This window comes from Melozone crissalis, unplaced genomic scaffold (genome assembly GCF_028551555.1).
Source record: "Melozone crissalis strain CALT ecotype California unplaced genomic scaffold, PUWL_Pcris_2 ptg000034l_1, whole genome shotgun sequence".
Classification (NCBI taxonomy): domain Eukaryota; kingdom Metazoa; phylum Chordata; class Aves; order Passeriformes; family Passerellidae; genus Melozone; species Melozone crissalis.
Window position 1 is genome coordinate 6,680,202 of NW_026535812.1, and position 12,571 is coordinate 6,692,772.

General features: G+C 45.8%; 1 protein-coding gene across 1 annotated transcript in view; it reads left to right on the top strand.

Moving 5' to 3' along the window:
• Positions 1 to 697: 697 nt before the first annotated feature.
• LOC128941054 (serine/threonine-protein phosphatase 2A regulatory subunit B'' subunit alpha-like) overlaps positions 698 to 12,571 on the top strand; it is a 50,882-nt gene continuing 39,008 nt past the window's right edge. Inside the window, exon 1 of the mRNA XM_054282976.1 lies at positions 698 to 774. The gene's annotated coding sequence lies outside the window, so the exon portion shown is untranslated. The remainder of the gene's footprint in view (positions 775 to 12,571) is intronic.

A 12,571-nucleotide genomic window follows, 5' to 3' on the forward strand; every position in this document is an offset into this window, starting at 1 on the left:
CAGCATTGGTGAGGCTGCACTGCATTCAGTTCTGGGCCCTTTACCTGTAAAAGGATATTGAGGGGCTGTAGCATATCCAGAGAAGGGCAACATGGCTCGGGAAGGGTCTAGAAAGCATGCCCCGTGAGGAACACCTGAGGGAGCTGGGTTTGTTTAGCTTTGAGAAGGCTCAGGGGGGAACTCATCGCTCTGCACAATTCGCTGATAGGAGGCTCTAGTAAGGTGGGGCCGCTCTCTGCCGTGCCTGCCGTGAGACGACAGGAGGAAATGGCCCTAAGGCAAGACAGGGGAGGTTCAGATTAGCTACTAGAAGAAAATTTTCACTGATTGAGCGGGCAGGCACTGGAATAGGTTGCAGGTAGGTGATGGAGTCGTGGTCCGTGGAGGTGTACAAGAGGCGTCTGGATGTGGCGCTGGCTTTAGGGGTTTAGGGGTTACAGTGGCAGTGCATGGTCGGACTGGATGATCTTGGAGGTCTCTTCCAACCTTGCCGATTCCGTGATTCTATAAGGGCGTTGGTGGCTTTCCTGAGGGAAAAACAAAACCCGCCGTCCGCGGTGATTGGAGAGCGGCAGGCGGGGCCGAGGCGCGGACGGGCCGTGAGGCGGCCCGGGGGCTCTCTGAGGCGGGACCCGCCTCCGCCCCCCGCCCCCCCGGCCCGCGGCGCTGGGCGGGCCCGGCCGTGCGGAAGGGGCGGCCGGGGCGGGCGGCGGAGCGCGCCCGGCGGCGGGAGCGGCGCTGGCCATGGGACGGGACGGGGCGCTGCCCCGGCGGGTACGTGCGGGCAGGAGGGCGGCGGGGCCCGGGGCCGGGGCTCGCCGTGTCTGGGGCAGTGGGTCGGTCCCGCGGGGCCCGGCGGCGGGGGCCCGGGCTGTGTCTGTGGATGAGGAGCCGGCGCGGGGGTCCCGCTGTGGGCGCTGGCTCGGTCCCGGAGGGTCGGGCGGGGTGTGCTGAGGGCGGTAGGGGCCGGCAGTGCCGGGCATTCGCGGGAGGCGATGCTCGCCCCTCACGCATTGAAGCTCCGGGGCTCCTTGGTGTCCCGGGTCGGGGCTGTGCGCTGTCCCCGGAGAGTTGTCCCCAGGGGCTTCGGCATAGCAGGTTCTGAGCACAGCGTGTCCCCAGCCCGGAGGTGTTGGCTGTTGAGAGCCGGAGGTTAACTCCGGTGAAGAGTCCTCAGGCTGTTCTTTTTCTGTGACCACTTGCCCCGGTACCCTGGGTAGTTGGACCTTCCATTATCTTCACTGCCGCTGTGAATGAATACGTGGTCGTGAAAGCAGGATTCAGGGTTTTTTTCCCCGATGTATTTCTTCATGAGCGAGAAAGGGAACGGCTTTGGCTACCAGACTTCTTGGTTCACGGGCAGATGAATTCGAGATTAAGTTGGGCATAAACTCGTGAAACTGAGTTTGAATAACGAGTGGAATGATTTATGAAGGAGGTGTTCCTGCCGGAGTAGTTCTCTCTGCAGGTCAGCAGACTGCGTTGGTCTCAAGTAATGTAAATATTTTTAAGCCTGGGACTAATTATATTAACTCTCTTTTTCCTGCTGAAGAGGGAAACCCTGGGAGGTGTGCTGCTTTATGCTCCCATCTTTGCAGAAATGTGGGCTGGGGAGGGATTCAGAAGCAGGTGGTCCCCCAGGCTGTTTGCTGCTGAAGTGCTGCCTGCAAGGCAGGGCACTTTTTTCTTGGTGGTGGTCTCATGGCTTTAGCTCACATGAGGTGATGCCTGCTCCGGGAAATAACTCTTCCAAATATTGAATAACCATTTCTTTAAGTCACCTTCTCTCTTGTTTTTTTCTTGTCAATCTCTCAAGCTTGGCAGGTCTGCTCTCTCAGGTTGTGTAGGGGGAGGTTATTTTAGTGAGAACTTTGAGGAGATTGTCAATACTGTTAGACTTTGTTATGTAAAATTATGTGTTTAATGTCTGCTGGATTCTGAAAAACTGAAGCATGAGACAGTGGTGGGTTGTTTGGGTTTTTTCCCAGTATTTATATATCTGAGAGGGATAATACTGTGTATCAGTTGCAGCTGATTTATATTTGCCTGAAAATGAAGGAGGAAAGTCGAAGTTCCCTGCTGGCACACGGCCCGTTTCCATTACCTAGACCTTTGCAACCACTGTCACATCATATTATTTTGTAGTTGTAATTTACACAGAGGTGTAATGTTAAAGGTAGCTGTGGGCAAAGCTCCTCAAATTACAGCTGACTGATGTGTGACTGCCAAACACTGCAGAGATTTTCTGGTAAAGCATCTATTTAATTTCCTTCAGCTGCAACCTGTGGAGCAGGTGATGAATAATGTAGCTCAGGCAGTTCACAAAGCTCTGTGGTGAAGCCCTGCGGTCTGACACTCATTGCTGCCAGCCCTGGAGGCATAAATATGATGCTGCATGGTGGAATTTGTTTTCCCTTTTTTTTCATGGGTGGGGTGAGTGTTGGCTCGTGGTTTTTTGTTTTTAGCAAGGACCGTTCTCCATAGAGGACTTCTCTGCCCTTGAATTACACAGAAAACCTGCCTTGAAGTAACTCTGAACTTGGCATGTCCTGGTGCAGGACACAGCCTGCTTTGCCCTCGTTGTGTAAATGTTTTCCAATACTGATTTAAGTGACTGCATGTTCTTCTTTCCCTAAGACCAGGCTTTCTCCTGAAGGTTCAGTTAGAGCTTAGATCCTGTGCTCCAGTTCTGTCAGAAATGGGACAGCAAAGTAGAACTAAGGGGAGGGGGAATTTTCTCATCCATAATTAACCTAGCTGAGTGCTGTCATAGAGACCTGTTTTCATGTGTGTTATGGGACAAGATTCTTCCAGCAGAATTCACTGCTGTATTTCCTCTGCTGCTTATGTCCCTGGGTCTAGTTTGTGGAATTTCTGAGCTAGGACTGCCAGGGCAGTTGTGACTAAGCAGGTGCTTTGCTTTGGCCACGTGAAACACTCCCTAATGTCACATACTTTGGAAAATCAGGGCTTGAGCACCAGAAACAGATGTATTCTCTTTGCAGAGTAAAATGAGGATAATACTGGAAAATATTATTGAAAAATATGTTAGTAGTTAACCATGTTAACAATTAATCAGTGTTTGATTAACATGCAAATACTCTGCTGATGGAGAAATGAGTAATTCTGGCTGCAGAATAGTGTGTGGGTAGGGTGCAGGGGGCAATACCTGAGGTCATGCATATAGAACACAAGCTAGTTAAAAATTACTTCATTTTAATGAATATGCAGCTTCACAAATGCGAACACAACTGTCCACTTAAAGTGGGGTAATCTTTACATTTATCTGGTTTTCTGTTTGGTTTTTTTTTCTGTTTGTATTGCTTTTCTTTTTAGTCTGCTTCTATTGAAGTACACAGGGCAAAGAGAGAAGTTAATGGAAATTCTCTTTGCTTCATTGTTGTTTTGTAAATCTCCCTGGGTTAATAAAGACACAGGATAAATTATTTCCTCACTCTTACTGGGATGTCAGGCTAAAACACCTTTAGTTTTCCTTGGTAGAGGATGGGCTACAGAAAAGTTCTACTCCTTTAAACTGTGCATTACTTTGAGCACAGTGCTCTGTGCCTCTGGGGTGGCTCATCGAAGGCACACAGATCTGTAGCAGTGCCAGACCTGTTGAATGCCAGGACACGCTGCACCTTTTGGTGTAATTTGTTGCATTTCGACAGCTGCTGCTGTTCCCAGTGTGAGATGGAGGCCGGCAGGAACGGGCTTGTGGAAGGGATGGCTGCTGGGAATGGCAGCTCCTGGGGCTGTGCCTTGCAGGAGAGGGGGGGAATGCAGCAGAGCTGCAGCTTTTCTGTGTCACTGTGCTTATTCCTGACCCATGGAATAGCTATGGCAGTACTCCAGCTGGGAACTGAGGCTGCCCTGGAGAAATGGGCTATCACCTCAGACAAAGAGAATTTTACCCAAAATTTTGAATGCCTGAGGGTTTAAGTGACTCCAATGTGATACAGGTAAGACCTGAAGAAGATGGATATGTCAAGCAATGAGAAATGCATGAGCTCTGAATAGATGAGCAATAAATGAAAGCTATTGTTTTGTTTTACTTGTCATTAAATTAAAAGTGTATTTATTCTGCAGACCATTAGCAGATGGCTACTCTGCTACAGGAGAAATTTAACTTCCAAGTAAGTTTCCAAAAATGGTTTCAGGGAATCTGTAAATTGTAACCTCAGAGTCAGCAGAAGTTAATGACCAAGGGAATGCTATCTTGGACATGAATCTTCCTTTGTTATTTTAACACTTAAATAAAACCACTTCAATTTGTGTAAAGTTAATAGATACTCTTAATACTGAATTAACATTCCAGGCACAATAAATTTATCTTGCTAATATGAAATTATCTCTTTCCATATACGGTTATAAGCACCAGGAGACACATTACTTAATCAAGCAGGCTTTCTGACCTCTGCCCTGAGCCTTGCTAATTATGTGCTTTTGAAGCTTGTTCACCTCCAGTGTTTTACTGGTTGGTCACCTTATTTTCTGTCAGTGTGTCAGAGCTCAGGCTTTAATTTTTCTTTTTTTTCTGTGCTTTGCTAAGTTTCAGCATGTTTGTGAGTGTATTTGGGTCCTGCTAAGTGAGCAAGATTGGTGGCTCTACACAGACATGGGGCTGGAACAAGAATTAGTTGGCAGAGTATTTCTGTGTAACAGGCTGGCGTTACGTGGAAAAACCGTGTGAGCTTTTACTCTCTTGCTGTCTCATCTAACTGGAAACCAGTCTCATGGGGCACAAATTCCTGTCTGGTCACTTTCAGTTCCAAGACTGTGCAAACGGAAAGTTGAAGAAAGGTATTTCAGAAAAGCTGAAAAGGGTGACATCTTTGCTGGTGCTGTTAACTCCTCTCCTTCCCAGCTGGCACCCCCAGCACAAGCTGTGCACAGCCTGTGCACTGGGGCTCCCCTGCAGCTTCTGGTGTGTTCAGGGACTCTGTGCTGCTGTTTGTGAGGGGGATGGAGGCCCTGGACTATTAGATAACCCTGTCACTTAACCTGGAGGAGTTACACTGAGTAATACTGCATTCACTAACTGCAAGTCAGTATTTTAAAACAATAGATTATGGTCTACTGCCAGGTTTATTTTTAAAAATCAGTGAAAACTATTACTATTGATACTAGCCCAGATATTTTTGAATGTGGGCTTGCCTTACATTGCTGCTGTAAATGGGGAGAGGTTGTATTAAAGTTAGTATTGGGGGATTATTTTTCTTTAGGGTAAATCTAGCAAAACAAATTTCTCAGTGTAAAAACTGACTTCTGTGATTGCACAGTGACTGCAGAGCTGTGTTAATGGTCCTGCCACGGACAGTGAGGCTCAAGGTCATGTCTGCTTGGAAGCCTGCCTTGATAAGTGTTCCCATTGCAGTGACCTCCATGGGTCACTGCAGGAATGCTGGAGTCCACATACAGCTGGTAAAGTTTGATGGTCTGGAGCTCTTGGACAAGAAGGCATGAGAGACAAACCAGCAAATAATCTGCTGTGTCTGGGGTTTCAGAGAGAGATTAACAAAGGACTTTGTTAATGCTCCTTAAAGGGAATGAACTGCCGTGGAGCAGCAGTGTGGCTTTCTCAGTAATGAATACCTGGTTAAAGCCTAGGAGGGACTGTCAGCTTTTCTAGGGAAGAGAGATCACCCTTCACTCCTGGGGGATCCATGGTAAGGCCTGTGTTGTTGCACCAAGTTATAAATGGCCTGGAAGAGGGGCTGAGTAATGAAGTGACAGTATAAGCTGAAAATCACAGCAGTGGGGTAGCAGAAACAAAAGCTGGCTGCAGTTGCAGAAGGTTCTCACAGTACTTGGTTGGAGGTACTTGATACCAGCAGATATAAACTAATGTGCCCAAGGGATAAACAACTCCCTGTGCCTGTGCAGTGATGAGCTCATGAGAATCTGTGCCATTCAAGAAAGAGATCTTTTAAGTAATGCAGATAAGGCTCTGTGAAACTCGCTCAGCAGCAGTCAAAAACAACAAAAAAAGAAGCAAATAGAAATGACATCTCTAGGAGAAGAAGAGGGAGCAAATCAGCATGCCATGGTGTAAATCCATGGTGTTTTTGTGTAATGAATAACAACATACCCTCCCAAAGTTAGGGACAGACCTTCTCCCCTCTCTAAAGAGTTGTAGTTAGTATTACAGAAAAACACATGACTGAAGAGCTTTTGTAAAAAGAGTAACCAAATAAACTGGAACTTAGCCTGAAAAATGCATGTTTGGAAGTAGGAAGGATAAGAGGAGGGATTAGGATAGAAATCTGCAGCCATGGGAATATCCCTGTTTATTTTGCCACCCCAGCATAGCAACAATTAAAGGGTGTCAAGTGGCACCCATGAAAAAGGTGGTGGCTTTTGACAGAGGAGGTATGAAACCCCGGCCCTTGGCTCCCAGAACCTTTCTGGGTCTGTGGCATCCTTTGAGGAGACATTTCCCAGGTTTGCTGCATGTGTGTGCTTGTTTTACCCTGCTTTTACCCTGGGGCACTGACCAGCTGGTTCTTGTGCTGAGGAGTGGGTGAGCAGTCAGACCCTCTCTGCCCTTTCCATGCCGTTCATGACTTTGGAGATTTCTATTTATCTCAAGTCACCTCTCTTCCAGCCTGAAGTCCCTGGTCCTGCTCCACCATTCCTCACAGAATAGCTGTTCAAGGCCTCTGGGTCATTATTGCTGCCCATCTCTCAACCTTTTTTCTGAGGCTACATGAAAATATTGATCTCTAAAAGTGAACACCTTCCTCTTGAATAGAGCGTTCTCTCAGTAGATCTCTAAGCATTTTACAAATGACAATAGTATCTTTATTTCCTCTTGGAAGACAAGTAGGAAGGACAGAGTGAGCTAACCCAGGTGGTTATGAGAGAATACACTTGGGAATACATTATCTGAAAGCAGTGAGGCTGGAAAGGGGAAAACACTATATAGGGATAATGCTGATTTTTTGAAAGGCAGCTCAGAAATTAATTTCTGCCTGTGGTTCTCATCTTTCCTGAATGCTCTGTCCACTCTGGGTTCCTGTGTCCTAAAGTGTGTAACTGAACCAGAATAGCTTATGAGAGGGGCAGTGGGAATGCTTAGAGGTGCAAAGTGGCTTCTGCACTGGGAGAACTGGGTAAGCAGAGAGAAGGGAAAGAGAAGGCAGAGGGATGCCATGGAGTTCTGTAAATTTGGGAATGCTGTGGACAGTGTGCATGGAGATGTAGTGATTGTGCAGTGTCTCGGTAAAAGATCTTGGCATACAGTGACAGGGTGGAAAGGGATGGTGGATGGTAGAAAGTCTTGTCAAAAGATGCTCAAGATGCAAAAAATTTTTGTTGAATTCAGGGGTGCTCATGGAAGAAATAGGAGAGAAATCCTTCAAAGGTTAGTAAGGACACACAGACCACATCCAGCTTCAGAGTTCTCATGAACTGGGAGCAGTTGGAGGCCAGGAAAATACTCCTAGGAAATACAGTATGTCTAATACTGCCCCTTGAGCATTGCCATTTAACCTCTGTTGGAGACAGAAGTGGTTTTTCCTGTGTTCTTGTGTAATCCTGAAGGATGGGATTCATCTAATGTAACTCATCTCAAAACTAGATTGTTAAACTCAGTGGGGTGATCTTTGTTTTTGAGGTGCCTCCCTATCTGCAATGCCTACAGACAGCACCAAACACTTCATGGCTGTGTAGGTGAGATGAATCCCACCTCTGCCATGGTTTTGTGAGAACAATGGCAAGTTACAGACAGAACTCAGACAAAGATTTATAGCAATGACTGAGGATATGTCTCAGACTCTCTGGCACTCCTGGAAAATGCTAAGAGGTGATTTGATTGTACTGTGTTAGTACTTGTAGGTGAGGAAATTTGTCTTCCTGAAAGCTCTTTTAATTTAGCATAAGAAAGTGGGATAGCTGTTTGTGGAACCTGACGTTGAACATACTTCAATGGGAAATGATGACCTTTTTTCTAGAATGTGTATAATTAAATACTGAAGCACTTGAGAACGTGAGGAAGTGTCCTCTGGTTCAAATAGAAGTGCTTATTTGAGTAGGTCAGGTCCTCTAACCAGGGTTATGAGGCAAGCTGGGATTTGTAGCCATCACAGTTTGTTGCAGTTTCTAAAACATGAAATAGTTTGGAGCTAAAACCTTTCAGAAATAAAGATTCTAAAGGTTCAGGTTGCAGGGCCAGTGTCAGTGGTGTAAGCCCCTGTAATCCCCAAACTGTGCAGGTGCAGTTGTGAGTGGTTTCTTTCCTGTCCCTGAAATGTGTGCATGTGCATCAAATTTCTGCTGGTCCTGAGGGCTGAAAAACTGCACTTCCCACCCAAGTCCTACATACAAAATAGTTCTGTTGCCACTAAGCATATCAAACTATTATAAGCTGTAAATATATAAGAAATACAGGACAAAGGAACAACTCAGATTTTTTTTTTCTTCTGAACTTCTTCAGCATAGCAAGAAAAGTTACTCATTTTAATCCCCTGTTCTTTTTTGAGAAGCAAAAAGTTGTGCAAGTGATGGCGAGTTGTTAATCATTTCCTTTGTGATCCAAAATAATTTATTAAGTGTCTGGTTGTTAAATTTCCACTTAATTCATCAGAACTGGATTTGTAACAAAAATTTATTGGAAAGAAACATTACTTTGTTGTTTGTCTGCTTTTTTTCTTCTATAGTCCATATAGCTTGCTCCCAAATCTGCTTTGCTCAGTAAATTCTAAACAAAACCCAATCATTTCTAAATAAGAGGATACAGTTAAATGCTGCTTTTTGGTACCACAAGCCCTTCTAAGGGGGTAAGACTTGACACCTGATTACACAGGCATGGTGTCACCATGTACACCTGAGGCTGTACTGGTGACTGTCCAAATGACAAACCAGTTGTTCTGTCTTTGTTTTCTTTTGCAAGAATACCAAACTGGAGGGTTGGTCCTGCCACACCTTCCACTAGAAACAAGCAGCTCCACAGTGATGCTCAGGCCATGTCCTGGTGCAGGAAGGCTGGCTGAATCAATACTGTGTTATGGTGGCTTCTAGCTCCTGTTGCCAGTGCTGCAGATAAGGGTTCAAGAAGACTTTTGGTGAGTTAGAGACTGAGAGGCATTAGAGCCCTGTCCTGTAGCTTTCTAGACTTCAGTTTGCAAGTGCTGGCTGCCAGTCCCAATCTGAACAGATTGTCATTGTTGAATTCTTTAACTTCTGCATAATCTTTGCATGAATAGAATTTCTTGTGTATCTTGTGGAATAACCTTTTATATACTTAGTATCTGCAATAATTTTTTCCTTTGCAAAGTAATTCATGTCATCTTGCAGAGATAGGACAGACATAAAGCATTATTCTGCAGTCACACAAGAAGCACTATTCATTCACAGTTTGTGTTGTGGAGCCAGTCCTGTGTCCCCAGGGCTGGGCTGGTTTCATGGCAGCAATCCTCGTTACAGAATTTCTGCAGTGGTTCTGAACTGGGGGCTGCTCTAGAGTCAAACTGGAATGAAGTTGCAGTCTGGAAAGAGCCAAGTAGGAAAGTTTCTTGATGCATTTGGGCTTTTCATTCTGCTTATAAATAGTAGGTTTTAGTCACAACTGAAGCTCAGCTTGAGGCTGTGTTCCCAGATCTGAGAACAGGGATACTCCTCTCTCAGGCTTTGTCCTGCCTGGGTTTGCATGCTGGATCATGTTCAGGGGATCACATTCAAGTAAAGCTGCAAGCTGAGCATGTCCTACCTTGGGCAAGGCAGTGGGGAAGGAGAGAAATTTCTACTCTGTATCTGTGAGGATTTTTGCTGCTCCAGCCCTTGAATAAGCTGAGCATGTTTCTGCAGACAGTGATAATAAAGCAATTAGTAAATAATTACTGAAACTACGTTAGTTAGTGTGGTAGGAAAGAGGATATTGGGGTTTTGTATTGATTGTTTGATTACTTCCTCCTCAGATGCAGCAGTAAAAGGTGCTGACAGCAGAGGCAGGAGGCAGCAATCCTTGTGTTGGCCTGGCAGATTTATGTTTGCATTGTGTTGGTTTGTGATAGTACCAGAGGAATACAGAAAAGAATTAGAGAGTGCAGCAATCATTGCATAAACACCTAAAATTGTTATTGGGCACGGCTGGCAATACAAGGTTGAACAAGAAAAAAAAAAAAAAGAGAGTCCATTTATGTTGGTAATCTAGGAGACCTTTTCCTTGGAGGAGTAACCTTACAGACATAAAAACTTCATTGCTTGAAGGTGGCTTAAAGAATTAAAGAAACAAGCTTAGTCCGTGGTGGGAGGAAACTACCCTGGAGTGACAGGGGAGGAGACAGTGAGTAATCCACTATTACTCTAATTAAGAAATAACTTAATCAAGATGTAATTATTGCCCAAATTAGGTATAAACCCAAACTGTTCTTTGCTGCTACAAGAACACCAGTCTGTCCTTGTTGTGTGTGACACAGAGGGAGGAAGGAGCCCTCGGGATGTCCTGTGCTTTTTGAGTAGCAATATTAATTCTTCATCAAACTTGCTGTCCTGAGGGCCTCTCCTTTCTCTAAATATTATATAGCAGTCATTTCAGGAAATGCCAGAAGGCTTGTTTGAAGTTGATGGAGGCTGAGAAAAGGAAAAGCAGCAGACCTCTTACCCTGATGTGTTGAAGGGAGTCTGTGGATCAGTGGACTTTTTGGAGGCCTAGCATGGGTTTCCTGACGGAGCCCATGAAGGCATTGGGGAGCCAAGAGCCCCTGTTAAACTGTGACTGTGATTCAGCAGAGGGTTCAGCACAGGAGGCAGTGAAGCCTGACAGGAGTGAGTGCAGGGTGTGAAGTGTTGTGCCCTGGCTTTGTGAGTGATGCTGTGAGCATCTCAGGGTGTGAAAAGGGTTCTGTGCATGCCCTTTCTCCAGCAGCACCTTGACTCACTGCTGTGCCTGGGCACACCTGGTACCATGGCTCATCCCAGGGCAAGGGGCCCAGCTGGTACCACTGCTGTTCCCTCAGGAAGGGGCACAGCTGGCAGCACTGCTGTTCTCTGGCAAGGGGCACAGCTGGTACCTGTGTTTGTCCCTGGGCAAGGGGCACAGCTGGCACCACTGCTGTTCTCTGGGGAAGGGGGCACAGCTGGCACCACTGCTGTTCCCTGGAAAGGCGCACAGCTGGTACCACTGCTGTTCCCTGGCAAGGGGCACACTTTGTACCACTGCTGTTCCCTGGCAAGGGGCACACCTCATACCTCTGCCCATCCCTCGGGAGGGCCCTCCCATGCCGGAGGGGCTTTGGGGCAGTGCCAGTGGGTGTGGAGGGGGCAGGCTGGGACAGGAGGAGCTGCTTGGCCTGCAGCTGGGATGGGCAGGTGGCAGCCTGTTACAGAGCCCAGCATGGCAGTCAGCTCTCTGTCCTGAATGCAATGTTTTCAATGCCTTATATAATCCAAAGAACCAAGTGGGAAGGGTTCTTTACCTGTGCCACTGCACATAACTGCAGTGAGCAGACGTGGCACATCACAAATTCCATTGAACACTCCTGAATCAGTGCTTCTCAATTTTAAATGAAGGCTTTAAAATGTGTAAAATGTGAACATTTAGACTTGCACTCTCCCCAGTGGGTAATTACAACAGCACCAGACTCTTAGGGGACTTGCCTTGTGTGGGCTGTGTTTGTCCAGGCTTTGAGCTAAGCTATGGGATGGAACTGTGGGGAGGGCAGTGCTTTCATCAGGTGCAGGGCTGGCCTTTTGCAGTGCTGGATATTTGCCTTTGAAGAAACCAAAATAAACCCGTGCTGTGGAGTGACTTAGCTGGGTGATATAATAATGTTTTATTAAATAGATTTCTGTTTGTACAGGAATAGAGGGTGCTCAGAATTTCACTGGGGTGTTTTCATTTGATTGTTCGCGTATTAAAGAAAGATGAGGCAATGTCTAAAATTCAAGACCCTTAAATCTGAGATTTGCTTTTTTTCATAACAAAGTTAAACAGCTTTTGAGCTTTTTTATGGTGCACTTCTGACTATTATGATAGGAAATGCAGCTGGAAATGACTGTGCCAAGTGTAAAACACTCAGTTCCTAGTTTTCATAGGCTTAACCTTTATACAAATGTTACTATCCTCAATGTCTACAGCAGTGGACTTACTGCATTAAATATGCTGCTATTTATGGGTTGTAAGAGCAACAGTTATTCCTCCTTAAAATATATTGCTATGGTCCCAGAGACCTAGGTGAAAGGCTAATGGAAGCCAACGTTGCCTTTACTAAAGACTGCATTCTTAGAGGCATTCAGCTACTTTGCTTCAGGCTTTTTGCAGCTTTTTATAATCCAGAGAGCTTGGAAATCCTGAAAGTGCTTTTCTCTACTGCCCTTTGCCTTATCTTTAGAGCCTTGGAAAACAAAAGGCAGAAATTCACAACAGGATCAAAATGTTTTGCTCCATTAGAATTAAAGGTAATGTTTTGCTTGGTCTGGAGAGGAGAAAAAGCAAGTCTGAAAAAAATTAATGAGTGGCTAAAATAGAGCTGTTAAAATGGCAGCACACAGACAGCCTGTGTATAAATATAGGCCAGCTCTTCAGCACTGCTCTTATATGGTAGATCTGAGTGAAAGAAGACTATCAGCC